This window comes from Zea mays, chromosome 2, assembly GCF_902167145.1.
Source record: "Zea mays cultivar B73 chromosome 2, Zm-B73-REFERENCE-NAM-5.0, whole genome shotgun sequence".
Lineage (NCBI taxonomy): Eukaryota > Viridiplantae > Streptophyta > Magnoliopsida > Poales > Poaceae > Zea > Zea mays.
The window spans coordinates 177522563-177543970 of NC_050097.1; positions in this window are offsets into that span (position 1 = coordinate 177522563).

Genomic DNA, 21408 nt, shown 5'->3' on the forward strand with positions numbered 1-21408 from the left:
TCCGGTCACCTCGCTTCTCCCCCCTTCGCGCTCGCCCTCGCGCTCGACCCATCTGGGCTGGGGCACGCGGCGACACTCACTCGTCGGCCCAAGGGACCCCCCGGTCTCGGAACGCCGACAGTTGGCGCGCCAGGTAGGGGCCTGCTGCGTGTTGACGAACAGCTTCCCGTCAAGCTCCAGATGGGCAGTCTCCAGCTACCTCTCCAACCTGGGACGGTGCTCCATTTCGGGAGTCTTGAGTTCATGTCCTTCGACGGCAGCTACGACATGATACTCCTTCCACCGCCGTGCGGCAACGACAATGGCGGCCGACAGCCCGCCCGCCGGCGGTGGAATCGACGACGCCTTCCCCGCGTGGCAGAAGAGCAATCTTCGAGCTCGTCCCGCCTTCTTCCCCGTCGGTGGAAGGGAAGGCAGGGCAACCAAGGCCAAGCAGGAGGCAGCGCCTCGTCGGCTGTCGAGCGAGTCGACAGCGCCGGCACCCCAACAAGGGGCGCACCGGGTATCGACTTCGCGCCTGAGACGAAGGCGAGCGCCGTCTCCCCGCGACACGCCAAACCCGAGCAAGTGGACGACGCCAGCGCGCTTGCGAAAAGCTTGCAGGACGTCGCCCTCGTACCTGAGACGACGGTGCAGTCAGTCCTCGACGTGACTTCATCACCGCTCGTCGACCAAAAGGTACCGACTGATTCCCATCCTACGTCATTTGGATTCAGCCTCAACCCGCCTAGCGACCTCGCTTTGGCGGACGCTCTCGTAGAGGCGAGTCCAAACCCTCTGGGGTTTCGCATGCGGTCGCCTTGGGACCGGTTGACGGACGTCTCGACCTACGGGCCCTCTGGGTCCGAGGAAGACGACGACCCCAGCATCTATTGGGATTTCTCTGGACTTGGCAACCCTAGTGTCATGCGGGACTTCATGACCGCATGTGACTTTTGCCTCTCCGACTGTTCCGACGGTAGCCGCAGCCTCGACGACGAGGACTGTGGCCCAAGCCGCGAATGTTTCCACGTCGATCTAGGGGGTCCCTCCAAAGGCAATCATCTCGGCATGCCGGAGGACGGTGATCTCCCTAGGCCGGTGCCTCGCGCTGACATCCCACGGGAGCTAGCTGTGGTCCCCGTTCTGGCGGGGGGTCACGACCCACGGCTTGAGCAAGTCCGAGGGGCGCAGGCCAGGTTCGACGAGGGAGCGGGAGCGCTTGAGCCAATCCGTCGGGACGTCCGGCAGGCATGGGCGGGCCAACCCCCGGCCGGAGAAATACGTCACCTACCCCAGGGCTTCTAGCACCGCGTCGGCGACGACGCCAGGGTCAGGCCGCCACCCACATCTAGTGGTGTCGGCCAGAACCTGGCTGCAGCAGCGATGCTCCTCCGCGCGATGCCGGAGCCATCCACCACCGAGGGTCGGCGAATCCAGGGGAGCTCAAGAATCTCCTGGAAGGCGCCGCGGTCCGACGGGCCGAGAGCTCTGCCTCCCGAAGGCAAGGATACCCCTCGGAACCTCATGCCGCGACTTCCCGATTCATGCGGGAAGCTCAGTCTACACCGGGCGCACGCGCAACACCGCGCCTGCGGCCCCGGGCCGCCTCGGCAACGAGCACCATCATCGCGACCGTCGGGCCCACCTCGACGAGAGGGTGCGCCGAGGCTATCACCCCAGGAGTGGGGGACGCTACGACAGCGGGGAGGATCGGAGTCCCTTGCCCGAACCGCCCGGTCCGCAGGCCTTCAGCCGGGCCATCCGACGGGCACCATTCCTGACCCGGTTCCGACCCCCGACTACTATCACAAGTACTCGGGGGAGACGAGACCGGAACTGTGGCTCGCGGACTACCGTCTGGCCTGCCAACTGGGTGGAACAGACGACAACAACCTCATCATCCGCAACCTCCCCCTGTTCCTCTCCGACACCGCTCGCGCCTGGTTGGAGCACCTGCCTCCGGGGCAGATCTCCAGCTGGGACGACCTGGTCCAAGCCTTTGCCGGCAATTTCCAGGGCACGTACGAGTGCACCGGGAACTCCTGGGACCTCCGGGACTACATCCGGCGGTTCTCGAAGCAGCGCACCGAGCTGCCCAACATCACCGACTCGGATGTCACCGGCGCGTTCCTTGCCGGCACCACCTGCCGCGACCTGGTGAGCAAGTTGGGTCGCAAGACCCCCACCAGGGCGAGCGAGCTGATGGACATCGCCACCAAGTTCGCCTCTGGCCAGGAGGCGGTCGAGGCCATCTTCCGAAAGGACAAGCAGCCCCAGGGCCGCCCATCGGAAGATGCTCCCGAGGCGTCTACTCAGCGTGGCGCCAAGAAGAAAGGCAAGAAGAAGTCGCAAGCGAAACGCGACGCCGCCGACGCGGACCTTGTCGCTGCCGCCGAGTACAAGAACCCTCGGAAGCCCCCCGGAGGTGCCAACCTCTTCGACAAGATGCTCAAGGAGCCGTGCCCCTATCATCAGGGGCCCGTCAAGCACACCCTTGAGGAGTGCGTCATGCTTCGGCGCCACTTCCACAGGGCCGGGCCACCCGCGGAGGGTGGCAGGGCCCGCGACGATGACAAGAAGGAAGATCACCAAGCAGGAGAGTTCCCCGAGGTCCGCGACTGCTTCATGATCTACGGCGGGCAAGCGGCGAATGCCTCGGCTCGGCACCGCAAACAAGAGCGCCGGGAGGTCTGCTCGGTGAAGGTGGCGGCGCCAGTCTACCTAGACTGGTCCGACAAGCCCATCACCTTCGACCAAGCTGACCACCCCGACCACGTGCCGAGCCCAGGGAAATACCCGCTCGTCGTCGACCCCGTCATCGGCGACGTCAGGCTCACCAAGGTCCTTATGGACAGAGGCAGCAGCCTCAACATCATCTACGCCGAGACCCTCAGGCTCCTGCGCGTCGATCTGTCCTCCGTCCGAGCAGGCGCTGCGCCCTTCCACGGGATCATTCCCGGGAAGCGCGTCCAGCCCCTCGGACGACTCGACCTTCCTGTCTGCTTCGGAACGCCCTCCAACTTCCGAAGGGAGACTCTGACGTTCGAGGTGGTCGGGTTCCGAGGAACCTACCCCGCAGTACTGGGAAGGCCATGCTACATGAAGTTCATGGCCGTCCCCAACTACACCTACCTGAAGCTCAAGATGTCGGGCCCCAACGGGGTCATCACCGTCGGCCCCACGTACAAGCACGCGTTCGAATGCGACGTGGAGTGCGTGGAGTACGCCGAGGCCCTCGCCGAGTCCGAGGCCCTCATCGCCGACCTGGAAAGCCTCTCCAAAGAGGTGCCAGACGTGAAGCGTCATGCCGGCAACTTCGAGCCAGTGGAGACGGTCAAGGCCGTCCCCCTCGACCCCAGCGGCGACGCCTCCAAGCAGATCCGGATCGGCTCCGGGCTCGACCCCAAATAGGAAGCAGTGCTCGTCGACTTTCTCCGTGCAAACGCCGACGTCTTCGCGTGGAGTCCCTCGGACATGCCCGGCATACCGAGGGATGTCGCCGAGCACTCGCTGGATATTTGGGCCGGAGCCCGACCCGTCAAGCAGCCTCTGCGCCGATTCGACGAGGAGAAGCGCAGAGTGATAGGCGAGGAGATCCACAAGCTAATGGCAGCAGGGTTCATCAAAGAGGTATTCCATCCCGAATGGCTTGCCAACCCTGTGCTTGTGAGAAAGAAAGGGGGGAAATGGCGGATGTGTGTAGACTACACTGGTCTCAACAAAGCATGTCCGAAGGTTCCCTACCCTCTGCCTTGCATCGATCAAATCGTGGATTCCACTGCTGGGTGCAAAACCTTGTCTTTCCTCGATGCCTACTCAGGGTATCATCAAATCAGGATGAAAGAGTCCGACCAGCTCGCGACTTCTTTCATCACGCCCTTCGGCATGTACTGCTATGTCACCATGCCGTTCGGCTTGAGGAATGCGGGCGCGACGTACTGTCACACCCGGTTTTTGGAAGGCAAACCGAATGCGAACTATCTACGTGCCAGGATCAGAACTCACGTACACAGCGATTACGTAAATGAACATCATCACACAATGCTCGAATAATAACATAAAAGAGTATTAACTTATTACATCACAGAGTCATAGACATCCACATAGTCATTGTCTTAACAGGTGAATCAAAGTACTAGCGAAACGCAGTAAAGACAAGGCCTTCACAGGCAGCTGACTGGGGGTTGCCGCCAACCCACACCTAGAACTCGTCGTAGTCTTGGAACTCCTGGAAGTCTCCTTCCACGGCTTCGCCTTCTCCTGAGCAGTGGTTACAATGCGGGCAACCTGGTGTTTTGTGGTAAAGCAAGGATGAGTACACATCAACGTACTCAGCAAATGTCCCGTTTGGCTGAAGTGGACTAGCTTTATGTGGGGTTAGGCTCCAGCAGTTGCTTTTAGTTGGTCAAGTATTTATCATTAGTAGAAGCCAGATTTTAGCATTTAACAACCCGTAAACCATTTCCTCATCGAGGAACAACATCATCATAGTCGAACCAAAACCATAACATAATCCTTGTATCTCGAACCATCTGTATCTCTAATCAAAGAGGATCCCAAGGCTGCTCTTAACCGTGAGCACGGCTGATATACCAGTTTCACTACCCTCTGCAGAGGTTGCACACTTTACCCATGAGTCATGATTCCCTTTCCACCCGGGGAGAGCTAATCCCCATTGACCACTACCAAGGTGGTCCGGCAGGGCATCACTACGTAGCTTTTACAAAGATTTCCCTAGAGATCATAGCTGCCCGTTAGGTTTCTCCAGTTTGATAAACACAGTACCCCTCCCCGCAGGAGAGTGACTAACAAAAGCAAAACGAAAGAACCTCGGCACTCAGCCTCGGCAGAGCAAGCACTGTGCCTGGACCCCATTGACGGCACGACGGCTAAGCAACTACACCTCTAGTTCATCTAATTAATCAGCTAAGGGCATCCCATTTCACCCTCATGGTTGCACTGTTATCCTGGGTGGTCTCTCAACGAACAAGTCCTTACGGAGAGGTACTCAGGAAACAGCCTGAGCCCCCTAGAGTATCACAAGATCATCAACATCATCGGGATAACAGTATCATAAATAGTCACATCATGTTCATTGATTAAGTTAAGGCAATAGCAGAGTGCTAACCATAACAGCCCATAAGGTCATCAAGGATAAAGTAAAGTGTAAAGCTAGTCAATCCTTAGGTTTCAAGTAAGTAATGCGGGGTAGTAAGTTATAAATGAATAGGACATAATGGGACAAAGGACACTTGCCTTCACCAAACTGCTGATCAGGGACTTCCTCTGCAACCTCTTCGGGAAACACAGACTGCTCGTTGTCTACATAAAGTAATCATTCACACTATGCACTTGGGAAGATAACAAACAAAAAGCAACATACCAAACATATGCAGCAGAGAGATCACAAGTTCATAGTAGAAAAGGGATAGGCACTCTGGTGTTCCCTAGGTCTGGGGTAGAAGACCATACAAAGTGATTCATTATCCACAAATCAGGTTTAAGTCAGTGGTGGGGTTAAATCATTACATGGTTTTAAGTTCCTAAACTCAGGTGTTTAAGTCCATAAACTTAAGTGCTCCAACTTTTATTAAAGTCTACCAACTTCTAATTATCTCAAATAGGGTTCCAAAAACCTTAATCCTATCCTAATGATTAACCATTAATTGGTACATGGAAACAGCAGGGAAACATTGTTTAAATAGATAGACAAAAACACCATGAGCATTTTGCAATTTGAAGCACCTAATTTGGAGTTCATATGACAAAGTTATGAATTTTACAAGTTTAGGGGTTAAAAATATACCCTAAATACCTATTTTGAATTAAATAAAAGGTCCGAGGACCTAACTGTGAGAAACCAGGGACGGCGGGTTTAAATTCCAGAAAATTGGGGGTCTCTTTAAGAAAACGCGCGGGCGAAGGGGTATCGGGCTCCTACGGCCGTCGGATCTCAGGCGGACGGCCAGGATTAGATCCGCGGGCGGGCACGCGAGCGCGCGGCGGCCTGGGCGGCTGACAGGCGGGGCCGGGTGGGCAGCACGAGCGCGGCGGCTGACAGGCGGGGCCAGCGGGCTGACAGGCGGGGCCGGGTGGGCAGCGCGAGCGCGGCGACTGACAGGCGGGGCCAGCGGGCAGCGCGGGCGCGGGCGGGCTGACAGGCGGGGCCAGCGGGCAGCGCGGGGCGCGGGGGAAGCGGGCCTGGGCCACTGGATCTCCGGCGGACGGCCAGGATTGGGCTCGGCCTAAATAAAACGGGGCCGCCCGATCAGGGACGGACGGCGGGGATCGGGTGGCCGGCCTTGGCTTCTCCTACGGCTAGCTAGGGCGGCGGCGCTCGTCCCCGCGGCGGAGGACTCGCCGGAGACGAGGGGCGCGGGCGCTCGGTGGGTCTCTGGGGCGACCTGAGCGGCCGGGAAGGTTGGGGAGGGCACGGGGAATCGCCCGGTGGGGGCTGGGTCGAGGCAGGGGCACCGGAGGGGGGCGGTTCACGGCGAAGCGGCTCGGCGGCGGCGTTGAACAACTCCGGCGAGGAATCAAACGCGACAGGAGGCAATACACGGGTTGGGAGGGGGCGGGAGAGGTCCCTTACCTCAAGGCGGGCTCCGGGGACTCCTCGGTGGCGGCAATGGCGCGACGGTGGCCCGGGGCGACGGTGGCGGACCTCAGCGGCTGCACGGAGGACGGCGGGTGAGCGCGGGCAGAGAGAAATAGGGAGGGGGAGAGGGAATTGGGGCGCGTCCCGGGTTGCGGACGTCGGGGCGGAGCTCACCGGGGCAAAGGGCACGGCGGAGCTCCAACGGCGACGGGGAAACGAGCTCGGGACGGCGGGGGTTTATGGCGGCGGCGCTCTGGCGTGCGCGCAGCGAGGGGGAGGTGGAAGAGGGGTCTGCTGGTGCGCAAATGAGGGAGGGGGAGAGGGCGAGTGGGGTCCTGGCTCAAGTGGCCGGGGGGCGGGGCGGTTGCGAGCTCCACGCGCGACGTGGGCGCGGAGTCCGCGGCAGCGCGCAGCTCGGGCGGTAGTTACGCGAGGACGACGGGGCTGACAAGCCGGGCCCGCGAGCAGAGAGAGAGAGGGGAAAGCGGGGGCGGGCGCGCGGAAGGCGGCCGCTGACGGGCGGGCCCGCCAGGGCAGAGAGAGCGGGGGGGAAAGAGCGCGCGCGCGGGATGGGCCTAGCTGGGCCGAAAGGCTGAGGGGGCGGCAGGGTTGGGCTTTTTTTCCTTTTCTTTTTATTCTGAAATTTGTTTTCCCTTTTCTTTTTATTTTCTCTATTTGATTCAAATCCAAATAAGCCACAAATTCAAATTAGACTTTCTAAGAATTATGCACCAAACAAAAGTGAAATCTAGGGTTCAACATGATGCAACAATTCATACTCCCTTGTAGTTTAACCTACTAAATTATAATTACAAATAAAATAACCACTTTTCTCCTATAGAAATGAGAAAGAGAAGATTGGGGAAGGATGAGAAAAGGGAAGTAACACCTGAATTTGTGAATATGAGCAAAGAAATTTTATACCCCTAAATTCAGGGTGTTACAAACCTATCCCCCTTAAAAGAATCTCGCCCTGAGATTCAAGGTTGGTCAGCAAAGAGTTCAGGGTATTTGGCCCTCAGATCATCTTCTCGTTCCCAGGTTGCTTCTTCCTCAGAGTGGTGACCCCATCTGACTTTGCACATTCTGATGGTATTCCTCCGGGTGACTCTGTCTGCAAACTCCAGAATCTGCGTTGGCTTCTCTATGTATGTCAGATCCTCCTGGACTTCCAAACCCTCCACTGGCAACTGTTCTTCTAGTACTCGCAGACACTTCTTCAATTGCGACACGTGGAACACATTGTGCACTGCTGACAAGCTCTCTGGTAGGTTGAGCTGGTAAGCCACTTCTCCACGTTTTGCTTGAATCTAATAAGGTCCGACGTACCGGGGTGCTAGCTTGCCTTTGACTCCGAACCTTCTGACTCCCCTGATAGGTGACACCTTCAGATAGACGTAGTCTCCCACTTCAAAACTCAGTTCTCTTCTCCTTCTGTCTGCATAGCTCTGCTGTCTTGATTGTGCTATCTTCAGATTCTCCCGAACCATTTTGATATTCTCTTCGGCTTCAAGCAAGATGTCGGGGCCAAACACCTGTCTCTCTCCAGGCTGGTCCCAATGCAGCGGAGTCCTACAACTCCGTCCATAGAGTGCCTGAAACGGTGACATCTTCAAGCTGGCCTGGTAACTATTGTTGTAGGAGAATTCTGCATAAGGTAACCTTTTGTCCCATCCTGACTTGTCTTGCAACGCACAGGCTCTCAACATATCCTCTAGGATCTGATTAGTTCTTTCAGTCTGACCGTCTGTCTGTGGGTGATAAGCTAAGCTGAAGTTCAAATGTGTGCCCAAAGCTTGTTGCAGCTGCTGCCAAAAATGAGAGGTGAACTGCGTTCCTCGATCTGACACTATCTTCTTCGGCACGCCATGAAGGCAGACTATCCGTGACATGTATAACTCAGCTAACGTTGCTCCGGTGTATGTTGTCTTCACGGGTATGAAATGGGCCACCTTTGTTAAGCGGTCCACAACCACCCAGATGGAATCATAGCCGGCCCGGGTACGAGGTAGGCCAACTATGAAATCCATCCCGATCTCATCCCACTTCCACTGAGGAATCCGCAATGGCTGCAACAATCCGGCAGGCCTCTGATGTTCCGCTTTGGTTCTTTGATAGCTATCACAGATGGCGACATATTCTGCGATCTCTCTTTTCATGCCATACCACCAAAACCTTCTTTTTAAATCCTGATACATCTTTTCACTTCCCGGGTGTATGGAGTAGGCTGTCTCATGAGCTTCCTTGAGGATTAGTTCCCGAATAGGTTTGAGGTCGGGGACACACAATCGGTCCTTGAACCATATTACTCCCTCTTCGTCCTCTCGAAAGTCTTTGCCTCTTCCTTCCAAGATCAGCTGCCGGATCTTGTTGATGTTTTCATCATCCTTCTGCCCTTCTTTGATCTCCCGCTCTAGGGTGGGCTCTAATTCCACTGTTACTCCTTGCGTACTGTTCAGGAAACCGAGGCTCAGTCTGTCGAACTCCTTGGCTAACTCATACGGCATCGGGTACGAGGCCAACATATTGACTTGACTCTTCCTGCTCAGAGCATCTGCAACAACATTGGCTTTGCCTGGATGGTAATGTATCTCCAACTCGTAGTCCTTGATCAATTCCAACCATCTTCGCTGCCTCATGTTTAACTCTGACTGGGTGAATATGTACTTCAGCAGTATCGTCAGCACAGCCAGCAGGGAGGTAATCAGTATCAGAAGCAGAACAACCAGGCACCTCGCCTTCCTGCCCCAACAGCAAATCAGAACAATCAAGCAGTCCCAGCACAAGGAGGAGGCAGAGGATGTTTCCACTGTGGAGAACAAGGCCACTGGGCGATGCAGTGCCCGAAGAAGATGGCGCAGCAGCAGACCAACCCCAACGTGAATGACAAGCGAACACGTACGCGACAACGTGCTAGCAGCGCGATAGCGCGCAAACGACGTGCGCGACACGCGAGAAAAGCTAAACAGACGTCACGTTTACGTTAAACAAATATTAGTTGAAAACATCTGAGTCGGCGCTAACCACATTAATTTGTATCTATAAAATCACCATTTAAAACTATATCTTAATTATATATAGAACATCGTTCAAATAAACCTTGGATTAACTACCTAATTTAAGAAAACATGTGTTGTGACCAAATAATAGTACTAACATGTAGTCGAGGTTATTACGGAATCGCTACGACTGAAACGAGTCAAGACGAACTCGCAACGCAACATATATATTGAATAACTAGTGTCAGCGAAATGGCACATGACGACACACGAAACCGCACGTGCGCCTCACAAGAACTACTAGCTTGACGAAACATTTATATCTAATGAATATAAAACAATCGAGGTGGCCTAGTTACACTCGCTTATGTTTACAAAGAGTAACTCCAAATTATAAACTAGTCTTCGCTAGATTGCTATTTTAATAATTATTGGATCAACCAGTAATTAAATAATTAGCGAAAACATACATTGTGACAAGCTATATTATTAACATACAACTGATATTATTATGGAACTATCGTGCCTAGAACAAACCGAAACAAATTAATAACATGAAATACATGTTCAATTTAGCAGACTAGGGCCTATCCACAATTAATCGTAGACTCCGGGGGCTAGCAGACGAGATTGCCAAGACTCTGAAAAACTAAGTTATTTTCGTGATTCTTTGGGGTCTTTTTCACAAAATGTGCCCCCTTCCTCTCTGCCTACCCCTCACACACGGAAGCAAGGCACGCTGGGGCATGCGACGCATTCGACCGAGCCGAGCCAAACAACCGCGATGGCGAGCCTCGAGGGAGAGGGCACGCAGACGTGGCTCCTGCGCACGTCGTTTAGAAGACGGACTTGTGACGACGCGACGAGCCCAACACCCGAGCATGGGTCGCCGCTGCGCACTGGTGACACAGGGACGGCTGAAGTCTGACAAGGGAGAAGAAGGGGTGCTACAGGGGCTATAAGGGCACACCAAGGGGGGTCCGACCACCACGGCTGAGGCTGCTCGCCGAAGGATGATTCCGTGGCTGCGGGTGGCGCACAGCGAGATAAGGTTGCGAACTGCGGTGCGAGATTTCATGGATGGCAACGATAGCACGATGGGGTACGAAAGGAAGATAGAAGACGACTCACCGGAGGGGTCTTCTCACCGTGGCGAGCTTGAACGCAAGAAGTCACGAACCGTTCGAACTGAGGCTTGGCTATAACTCTTTTCTGAGGCGTGGAGCAGGTTTTTCAGTAGAATAAAGCTCCCAGCAATCGGCGCACGAGATCGTGGGGTCGGTTACCGATCCAGGCGCACCCACGATGTTGTTCAGCTCCATTCGACCGAGGAATGCGCGGGGAAGTTGAAGCCGATGCCCTTGCGTGTGGGCCCTAGGTGGTGGCGGCTGGGAGAGCGGTTGTGCAGGCGGCTAGGCAAGCGCGCGAGGCGCGCAACGCGGCTGGGCGAGCGGCGGGGCAGGGACGAGCGCGTGCTGGCGCGCGCGCAGGCAGCGGCTGGGGAAGAACGCGCCCGCGCGCTGCTGGGCCGCGGCTGGCGCGCTAGGGTTTGGAAGGTGGGCTGCGCGCTGCAGGGTGGGCCGGTGAGGAGCTGGGCCTCGGCTGGCGGCCTGGGCAGGGGTGGGCTGCGCGCGCGCGATGGGCTGGGGAGGGGCGCTGGGCCGAGCAGGCCGCCGCGCGCTCGCGCGCCCGCCCACGGATCGAATCCTGGCCGTCCGCCTGAGATCCGACGGCCGTAGGAGCCCGATACCCCTTCGCCCGCGCGTTTTCTTAAATAGACCCCCGGTTTTCTGGAATTTAAACCCGTCGTCCCTGGTTTCTCACAGTTAGGTCCTCGGACCTTTTATTTAATTCAAAATAGGTATTTAGGGTATATTTTTAACCCCTAAACTTGTAAAATTCATAACTTTGTCATATGAACTCCAAATTAGGTGCTTCAAATTGCAAAATGCTCATGGTGTTTTTGTCTATCTATTTAAACAATGTTTCCCTGCTGTTTCCATGTACCAATTAATGGTTAATCATTAGGATAGGATTAAGGTTTTTGGAACCCTATTTGAGATAATTAGAAGTTGGTAGACTTTAATAAAAGTTGGAGCACTTAAGTTTATGGACTTAAACACCTGAGTTTAGGAACTTAAAACCATGTAATGATTTAACCCCACCACTGACTTAAACCTGATTTGTGGATAATGAATCACTTTGTATGGTCTTCTACCCCAGACCTAGGGAACACCAGAGTGCCTATCCCTTTTCTACTATGAACTTGTGATCTCTCTGCTGCATATGTTTGGTATGTTGCTTTTTGTTTGTTATCTTCCCAAGTGCATAGTGTGAATGATTACTTTACGTAGACAACGAGCAGTCTGTGTTTCCCGAAGAGGTTGCAGAGGAAGTCCCTGATCAGCAGTTTGGTGAAGGCAAGTGTCCTCTGTCCCATTATGTCCTATTCATTTATAACTTACTACCCCGCATTACTTACTTGAAACCTAAGGATTGACTAGCTTTACACTTTACTTTATCCTTGATGACCTTATGGGCTGTTATGGTTAGCACTCTGCTATTGCCTTAACTTAATCAATGAACATGATGTGACTATTTATGATACTGTTATCCCGATGATGTTGATGATCTTGTGATACTCTAGGGGGCTCAGGCTGTTTCCTGAGTACCTCTCCGTAAGGACCTGTTCGTTGAGAGACCACCCAGGATAACAGTGCAACCATGAGGGTGGAATGGGGTGCCCTTAGCTGATTAATTAGAGGAACTAGAGGTGTAGTTGCTTCACCGTCGTGCCGTCATTGGGGTCCAGGCACAGTGCTTGCTCTGCCGAGGCTGAGTGCCGAGGTTCTTTCGTTTTGCTTTTGTTAGTCACTCTCCTGCGGGGAGGGGTACTGTGTTTATCAAACTGGAGAAACCTAACGGGCAGCTATGATCTCTAGGGAAATCTTTGTAAAAGCTACGTAGTGATGCCCTGCCGGACCACCTTGGTAGTGGTCAATGGGGATTAGCTCTCCCCGGGTGGAAAGGGAATCATGACTCATGGGTAAAGTGTGCAACCTCTGCAGAGGGTAGTGAAACTGGTATATCAGCCGTGCTCACGGTTAAGAGCAGCCTTGGGATCCTCTTTGATTAGAGATACAGATGGTTCGAGATACAAGGATTATGTTATGGTTTTGGTTCGACTATGATGATGTTGTTCCTCGATGAGGAAATGGTTTACGGGTTGTTAAATGCTAAAATCTGGCTTCTACTAATGATAAATACTGGACCAACTAAAAGCAACTGCTGGAGCCTAACCCCACATAAAGCTAGTCCACTTCAGCCAAACGGGACATTTGCTGAGTACGTTGATGTGTACTCATCCTTGCTTTACCACAAAACACCAGGTTGCCCGCATTGTAACCACTGCTCAGGAGAAGGCGAAGCAGTGGAAGGAGACTTCCAGGAGTTCAAAGACTACGACGAGTTCTAGGTGTGGGTTGGCGGCAACCCCTAGTCAGCTGCCTGTGAAGGCCTTGTCTTTACTGCGTTTCGCTAGTACTTTGATTCACCTGTTAAGACAATGACTATGTGGATGTCTATGACTGTGATGTAATAAGTTAATACTCTTTTATGTTATTATTCGAGCATTGTGTGATGATGTTCATTTATGTAATCGCTGTGTACGTGAGTTCTGATCCTAGCACGTACATAGTTCGCATTCGGTTTGCCTTCCAAAAACCGGGTGTGACACGTACCAGCGGTGCATGAACCAGGTGTTCGGCGAACACATTGGCTGCACGGTCGAGGCCTACGTCGATGACATCGTAGTCAAGACGAGGAAAGCTTCCGACCTCCTTTCCGACCTTGAAGTGACAATCTGATGCCTCAAGGCGAAAGGCGTCAAGCTCAATCCCGAGAAGTGTGTCTTCGGGGTGCCCCGAGGCATGCTCTTGGGGTTCATCGTCTCCGAGCGGGGCATCGAAGCCAACCCGGAGAAGATCGCAGCCATCACCAGCATGGGGCCCATCAAGGACTTAAAAGGCGTACAAAGGGTCATGGGATGTCTCGCGGCCCTGAGCCGCTTCATCTCACGCCTCGGCGAAAGAGGTCTGCCTCTGTACCGCCTCTTAAGGAAGGCCGAGTGCTTCACTTGGACCCCTGAGGCCGAGGAAGCTCTCGGGAACCTGAAGGCGCTCCTCACAAAGGCGCCTATCTTGGTGCCTCCAGCTGCCGGAGAAGCCCTCTTGGTCTACGTCGCCGCGACCACTCAGGTGGTTAGCGCCGCGATTGTGGTCGAGAGGCAAGAAGAGGGGCATGCATTGCCCGTTCAGAGGGCAGTTTACTTCGTCAGCGAAGTACTGTCCGAAACCAAGATCCGCTACCCACAAGTTCAGAAGCTGCTGTATGCGGTGATTCTGACACGGCGAAAGTTGCGACACTACTTCGAGTCTCATCCGGTCACTGTGGTGTCATCCTTCCCCCTGGGGGAGATCATCCAGTGCCGAGAGGCCTCGGGCAGAATCGCAAAGTGGACGGTGGAAATCATGGGCGAGACAATCTCGTTCGCCCCTCGGAAGGCCATCAAGTCCCAGGTCTTGGCGGACTTCGTAGCCGAATGGGTCGACACCCAGCTACCGATGGCTCCGATCCAACCGGAGCTCTGGACCATGTTTTTCGACGGGTCGCTGATGAAGACGGGAGCCGGCGCGGGCCTATTCTTCATCTCGTCCCTCGGGAAGCACCTACGCTATGTGCTACGCCTCCATTTCCCGGCGTCCAACAATGTGGCCGAGTATGAGGCTCTGGTCAACGGGTTGCGGATTGCCATCGAGCTAGGGGTCCGGCGCCTTGACGCCCGCGGTGACTCGCAGCTCGTCATCGACCAAGTCATGAAGAACTCCCACTGCCGCGACCCGAAGATGGAGGCCTACTGCGATGAGGTTCGGCGCCTGGAAGACAAGTTCTACAGGCTCGAGCTTAACCACATCGCTCGGCGCTACAACGAGACTTCGGACGAGCTGGCTAAAATAGCCTCGGGGCGAACAACGGTTCCCCCGGACGTCTTCTCCCGGGACCTGCATCAACCCTCCGTCAAGATCGACGACACGCCCGAGCCTGAGGCGCCCTCGGCCCAGTCCGGGGTACCCTCGGTCCAGCCCGAGGTACCCTCGGCACAGCCCGAGGCACCCTCAGCTCGGCCCGAGGCACCCTCGGTTCAGCCCGAGGTACCCTCGGCCTCCGAGGGTGAGGCACTGCGCATCGAGGAGGAGCGAAGCGGGGCCACGCCTGATCGAAACTGGCAGACCCCGTACCTGCAATATCTCCGCCAAGGAGAGCTACCCCTCGACCAAGCCGAGGCTCGGCGGGTGGCGCGGCGCGCCAAGTCGTTCGTCTTGCTGGGCGATGAGAAGGAGCTCTACCACCGCAGCCCCTCAGGCATCCTCCAACGATGCATCTCCATCACCGAAGGTCAGGAACTCCTGCGAGAAATAGACTCGGGGGCTTGCGGCCATCACGCAGCGCCTCGAGCCCTTGTCGGGAATGCTTTCCGACAAGGCTTCTACTGGCCAACGGCGGTGGCTGACGCCACTAGAATTGTCCGCACCTGCGAAGGGTGCCAATTCTATGCGAAGCAGACCCACCTGCCCGCTCAGGCTCTGCAGACGATACCCATCACCTGGCCTTTTGCCGTGTGGGGTCTGGACCTCGTCGGCCCTTTGCAGAAGGCACCCAGGGGCTACACGCACCTGCTGGTCGCCATCGACAAATTCTCCAAGTGGATCGAGGTCCGACCTCTGAACAGCATCAGGTCCGAGCAGGCGGTGGCGTTCTTCACCAACATCATCCATCGCTTTGGGGTCCCGAACTCCATGATCACCGACAACGGCACCCAGTTCACCAGCAGAAAGTTCTTGGACTTCTGCGAGGATCACCACATCCAGGTGGACTGGGCCGCCGTGGCTCATCCCATGTCGAATGGGCAAGTAGAGCGTGCCAACGGCACGATTCTACAAGGGCTCAAGCCTCGGATTTACAACGACCTCAACAAGTTCGGCAAGCGATGGATGAAGGAACTCCCCTCGGTGGTTTGGAGCCTAAGGACGACGCCGAGCCGAGCCACGGGTTTCACGACGTTCTTCCTAGTCTACGGGGCCGAGGCCGTCTTGCCCACAGACCTGGAATACGGCTCCCCGAGGACGAGGGCCTACAGCGATCAAAGCAACCAAGCTAGCCGAGAAGACTCGCTGGACCAGCTGGAAGAGGCTCGGGACAAGGCCTTACTACACTCGGCGCGGTACCAGCAGTCCCTGCGATGATACCACGCCCGAGGGGTCCGGCCCCGAGACCTCCAGGTGGGCGACCTGGTGCTTCGGCTACGACAAGACGCCCGAGGGAGGCACAAGCTCACTCCTCCCTGGGAGGGGCCATTCGTCATCGCCAAAGTTCTGAAGCCCGGAACGTACAAGCTGGCCAACAGTCAAGGCGAGGTCTACGGCAACGCTTGGAACATCCAACAGCTACGTCGCTTCTACCCTTAAGATGTTTTCGAGTTGTTCATATACCTCGCACCCACGCAAAGTTTAGTCATCAAGGAAGGGTCGGCCTCGCCTCGGCAAAGCCCGACCCTCCCTCGGGGGCTAAAAGGGGGGGGACCCCCTCTGCGTTGAAATTTTCCTCGAAAAAAGATCTCTTCTGCCAGAGTATCTTTCGTGCTTTTTGACTGCTTCGAAAAGTGGATGCTGAAAACGACGGAGTACACGTAAGCAGCCAAGGCTGACCGAGCCGAGGGACTCCTACGCCTCCGGGATACGGATACCTCACTCATCACCTTCTGCGATAAGTAACTCGCGTTCGGATAAAGTGATTCCGCGGACCGAACAAGTCTTCACGATTCGGAAGCTCTTCTGCCGAAGCGATCTTTCGAGCCTTCTCGACTGAGTCGGTGACAGAGCCTCATGGACGGGTGAAAGTGCGCGTAAGCGGCAAGGCCGACCGAGCCGAGGGACTCCCACGCCTCCGGGATACGGATACCTCACTCATCACCTTCCGCGAGAAGCAACTCTCGCTCGCACAAACAACCCTGTTACCGACAAAAAAGTCCAGATACTCGAAACAAGAGGAAAAGAGACGCAGCTTTACAACACAGCGAGGGTGTGTGTTCTGGCCTCGGCGGCCGCAGAAGGCACACGCTACAAGACAATCTGATCCTGCAGGCTCGGGTCTTGACGCTGGAAGGGGGCAGCAGCACCCTCGGCATCGACGACACCTTCGGCGAGGTTCGACCTAGCCTCGGACGGTGACGCGGTCTGAAGATCTCCACTCCGAAGGACGACGTCATCACCACGCCTGGGCCATCGCCGCCAGGGTCTTCTCCGGGAATCCAGCCCGAGTAGGCGGCTCGGCCGGTCACCCCTGGGGCCTCGGCCAACCATCTTCCAAGGGCGCCAGCCCGACCCGAGGCCTCGGCTGGTCAACTTCGGCGTCGGTCCCGCTAACGGACGACCCGGCTAGGCTCCGGCCAACCAGGTTTCATTTTTGAGCCAACTCTGCCTCTGTTCGTGCTGATATCGCTACCCCTGGCCTCGGCTCATCGAAGAGCGGCCAAGGGGTCCCTTTAACTAAGCTAGAGGAGCCCCGGACAACAAGGTCGACCGAGCCGAGGGACTCCTACGCCTCCGGGATACTGATACCTCACTCGTCACCTTGACACGGGGCGACTCATGCTTGGTGAAGCGGTTCAGACAACTAACAGGCGAGTCTTAGTGCTCGAAAATGAGGAAAAAACACGGCTCCGTGCCAAAATTACATACATGTTCAGGCCTCGATAGCCATAATGAACAAAAACACTGGCATTCAAAGTGCCATTACAAACGGAACTCTGGTTCCCCCTCCGCAGGTACGGACAACCCCACTCCATGGGGGAGGGCCTGCGGAGCAACAGAAGACCGACGAACGGCGCGCCGTCACCTGCTCCAGCAGCAGCGACGACGACGACTTCTGCTCCGGGGGGCCGAACAGCGGCAGCACTGACCTCAGGGCGGGTGCTACTGCCAGGAGGCCCCCGCCCATGCCCAAACTTGTGAGGCAAGGACGGGCAGAAGGCCGTAGACTTGGAGGTCGGTCCGTGGGCGGCCCTGGCTATCTCGTCGGCGGAAGAACCTCTTCCAGCTGCCGTGGCAGACACCGGCGCCACAAGCGGCTCCGAAGCCACTCGCGTCCGAAAGCCAGGCACACTGCAGCTGCCAGCGCCACGGACGACGACCGCCCTTCCCTCTGATCACTGAGTGAAGGAGCGGGCCACCGCCCATGCAGGGGCCGACCCCAACTCGGCACACTCCCCTCCCTAGCCCTGGTGATGAAAATCCTTGAGGCTGAGGGAGGGGCAGAGGCCGCAGCCCGGCTCGCTTTCCCCCACCATCAAGCTGGAGGTCACCATCTTGAGTGACCGCCGGCGGGGGGGTGCAGCCGGGCTGCATGATGAAAATCCTTGAAGCCGAACAATGGCTGAAAGGTACCAACTCCCACGGAGTTGCGTTCCTCCAACAATGAGGTGGAAAGACGGCGGGTATCCCCCATCCGGGAGCTTGGAAGGTGGAAAGACACGATGCATAAGGGAGCGCGAAGACATGGTCGCCTTCCGAAGGGGGTCACCCTCCTTTTAAAGGCAACTCTCCCTACTTGCGCCCCCAGCCGTCACGGGCTGAGTCTTCTCCAACATGCTCCAAGGCCCTCCCATGCTGCGCGGGGGCTGGGTCCCACACGTCATGCAAACCGGCTCAGAGCAGAAGAAGCCAAACCGCTGCACGCGGTGCGCACGACCGCCCAGCGGTTACAAGCGACCCTCCACTTTTGCCCAGACCAGCGGGCGGAAGGGGCGGGCAGCCATGCAGGCGGCATGCAACCGCGCCAAGTGGGCGCGCTTCTTCGACTCCCGACACGCCCAGCATGGAGGCCCAGGCCCACGCGTCACGCAATCGGCGCGCCGGATGCTTCATGCAAGCAACTGCACCGCCACTTGCGCCACCACCGCGCCTCCTCGATTGCGGAACCAATACTGCAACTCGAGGCGACCCAGCGCACGACCCAGCAGCGCTAGCCTGGCGCGGCGGTCAATGCGGCCAAAAAAGGGCCGGCAGTAATGACGGTGGCAGGCGGGCGGGAGCAGCGGTCACGTCGTCAGCCAAGCTCACGTCCCATCCGGGGGCAGCAAGAGAACCCCCTCTCACGGCGTGAAGACAACGCGCTCGTGATCCGTTCCTCGAACGGCTCGCGCACGCGCAACGGCCGCCCCGCCAACCACTCGCCCCGTCGCATTAACTCCGCGGCGGGACAGGCGGCGCTTCTGGCAGGAAAAGCGGGCGACGCTTCGCCTTCGCCGAAATAACCGCGCCAAAAAAGGTACGCCGCGTCATTCGATTTCGTATCCTTTTCCTTTTTTCCTCTTTCTCTCTCTCTTGCAACAGGGACCGGGAAAGGGGGATACCCCGAAAAGGATCCTTCCCCGTGAAGGAACCAGGCTCCGAGCCTCCCTACTGATCAGAGGTTCGAAGGCTGGCCCCCCGAAGGGTTCGACAGCCGCCTCAGATCGCGTGGGCCCTACACCCACTACTGGTCAGAGGTTCGAAGGCCGGCCCCCCGAAGGGTTCCACGGCCGCCTCAGGCTACTCGGGCTCCGCGCCCATTACTGATCAGGGGTTCGAAGGCTGGCCCCCGAAGGGTTCACAGCCGCCTCAGACGCCGAGCGAGGGATGACCATGGGTACGTTCGATACATAACCAAGGCTCGGGCTGCGCTCTCGAGGTACCCTAGGACATTTCCGAGACCAGCGGGAGCGATCTTGTAACGGAATCCCATCAGAGGGAGGCATCGAGCCCTCGGACCCCGTCGCCAGGGGACCGGGTCCGGCAGATCACCCGCATGTACTTTTGGGCGTGCCTCTGGGCCCCTAGCCGACCCCTAACGAACGGGGCACGGACGTCCACTCGGATTACCCGCTTGCAGCTCACCGGAGACACCATGTTCGGCGCCCATCGAGGGCAACATGGCGCTTTCCCCCCCTCCTCCTTGCGGAAAGGCGACGCAGGGGCGTATGTAAAAAAGCCGAGTCTGTCCCTGATCGCCCTCTCGCCCTGTGCAGAGGCTCGGGGGCTGCTCTCGCAAACCCGGCTCCGGCCGAACCGTTGACAGCGTCAACATACCAGCCCGAGAACTTGGGACCCGACCGTACACCCGGGCTACGGCCAGCTCGCATGAGGGAACAACCAGACCAGCCGAAGCATTACGCAAGGCATTAAGACCTCGAAGGAGTGAAACCACTCCTCCGAGGCCTCGGGGGCTACACCCGGCGGGTGCGCTCGCGCGCACCCACCGAACAAAATGCAACCGAGAAAGGCTGGTCCCCTTGCAAAAAAGTGCGACGAAAGCCTCCAAGTGAGTGCTAACACTCCCTTCGAGGCTCGGGGGCTACTGTCGGGGACCATAATTAGGGGTACCCTCAAGACTCCTAATTCTCAGCTGGTAACCCCCATCAGCATAAAGCTGCTAAGGCCTGATGGGTGCGATTAAGTCAGGGATCAGTCCATTCGAGTGACTCGATCACGCCTCGCCCGAGCCTAGCCTCGGACAAGGGCAGCCGACCCCGGAGGATTTCCGTCTCGCCCGAGGCACCCCCTCCGATGGCGAACATATCTCCGGCTCGCCCGAGGCCCTGCCTTCGCTAAGAAGCAACCCTGACTAAATCGTCGCACTGACCGACCAAGTCACAGGAGCATTTAATGCAAAGGTAGCCTGACACCTTTATCCTGACGCGCGCCCTCCGGCAGAGCCGAAGTGACCGTCGTCACTTCGCCGCTCCACTGACCGGCCTGACAGAAGGACAGCGCCACCTGCGCCACTCCGATTGTAGTGTCACCTGACAGAGTGAGACTGACAGGCAGTCAGGCCCTGCCAAAGGCACCATAGGAAACTCCGCTCCGCCCGACCCAGGGCTCGGACTCGGGCTAAGCCCCGGAAGACGGCGAACTCCGCTCCGCCCGACCCAGGGCTCGGACTCGGGCTAAGCCCCGGAAGACGACGAACTCCGCTCCGCCCGACCCCAGGGCTCGGACTCGGGCTCAGCCCCAGAAGACGACGAACTCCGCTTCGCCCGATCCCAGGGCTCGGACTCCGCCCTGGCCTCTGCCGACGACCTCCGCCTCGCCCGACCCAGGGGCTCGGACTCGGCCTCGGCCATGGAAGACAGACTCGACCTCGGCTTCGGAGGAGCCTCCACATCGCCCAACCTAGGGCATAGGCTCGCCACGTCAACAGGAGGCGCCATCATCACCCTACCCCGAGCTGACTCGGGCCGCAGGGAACAAGACCGGTGTCCCATCTGGCTAGCTCCGCCAGATACGCAATGATGGCGCCCCGCATGCTCTGTGACGACGGCGGCTTTCAGCCCCCTTACGGAAGCAAGAGGACGTCAGCAAGGACCCAACCGCTCCGACAGCTGTCCCTCCGCCAGGCTCCATCGCTCCTCCGACGGCCACGACATCACACCAGCTGGGTGCCAAAATCTCTCCGGCTGCCACATCGGCATGTACTCAGGGCGCTAGCTCTCCCCCGCTAGACACGTATCACTCTGCTACACCCCCCATTGTACACCTGGATCCTCTCCTTATGCCTATAAAAGGAAGGACCAGGGCCCTCTTATAGAGGGTTGGCCGCGCGGGGACGAGGACGAGACAGGCGCTCTCTTGGGGCCGCTCGCTTCCCTCTCCCGCGTGGACGCTTGTAACCCCCTACTGCAAGCGCACCCGACCTGGGCGTGGGACGAACACGAAGGCCGCGGGATTCCCACCT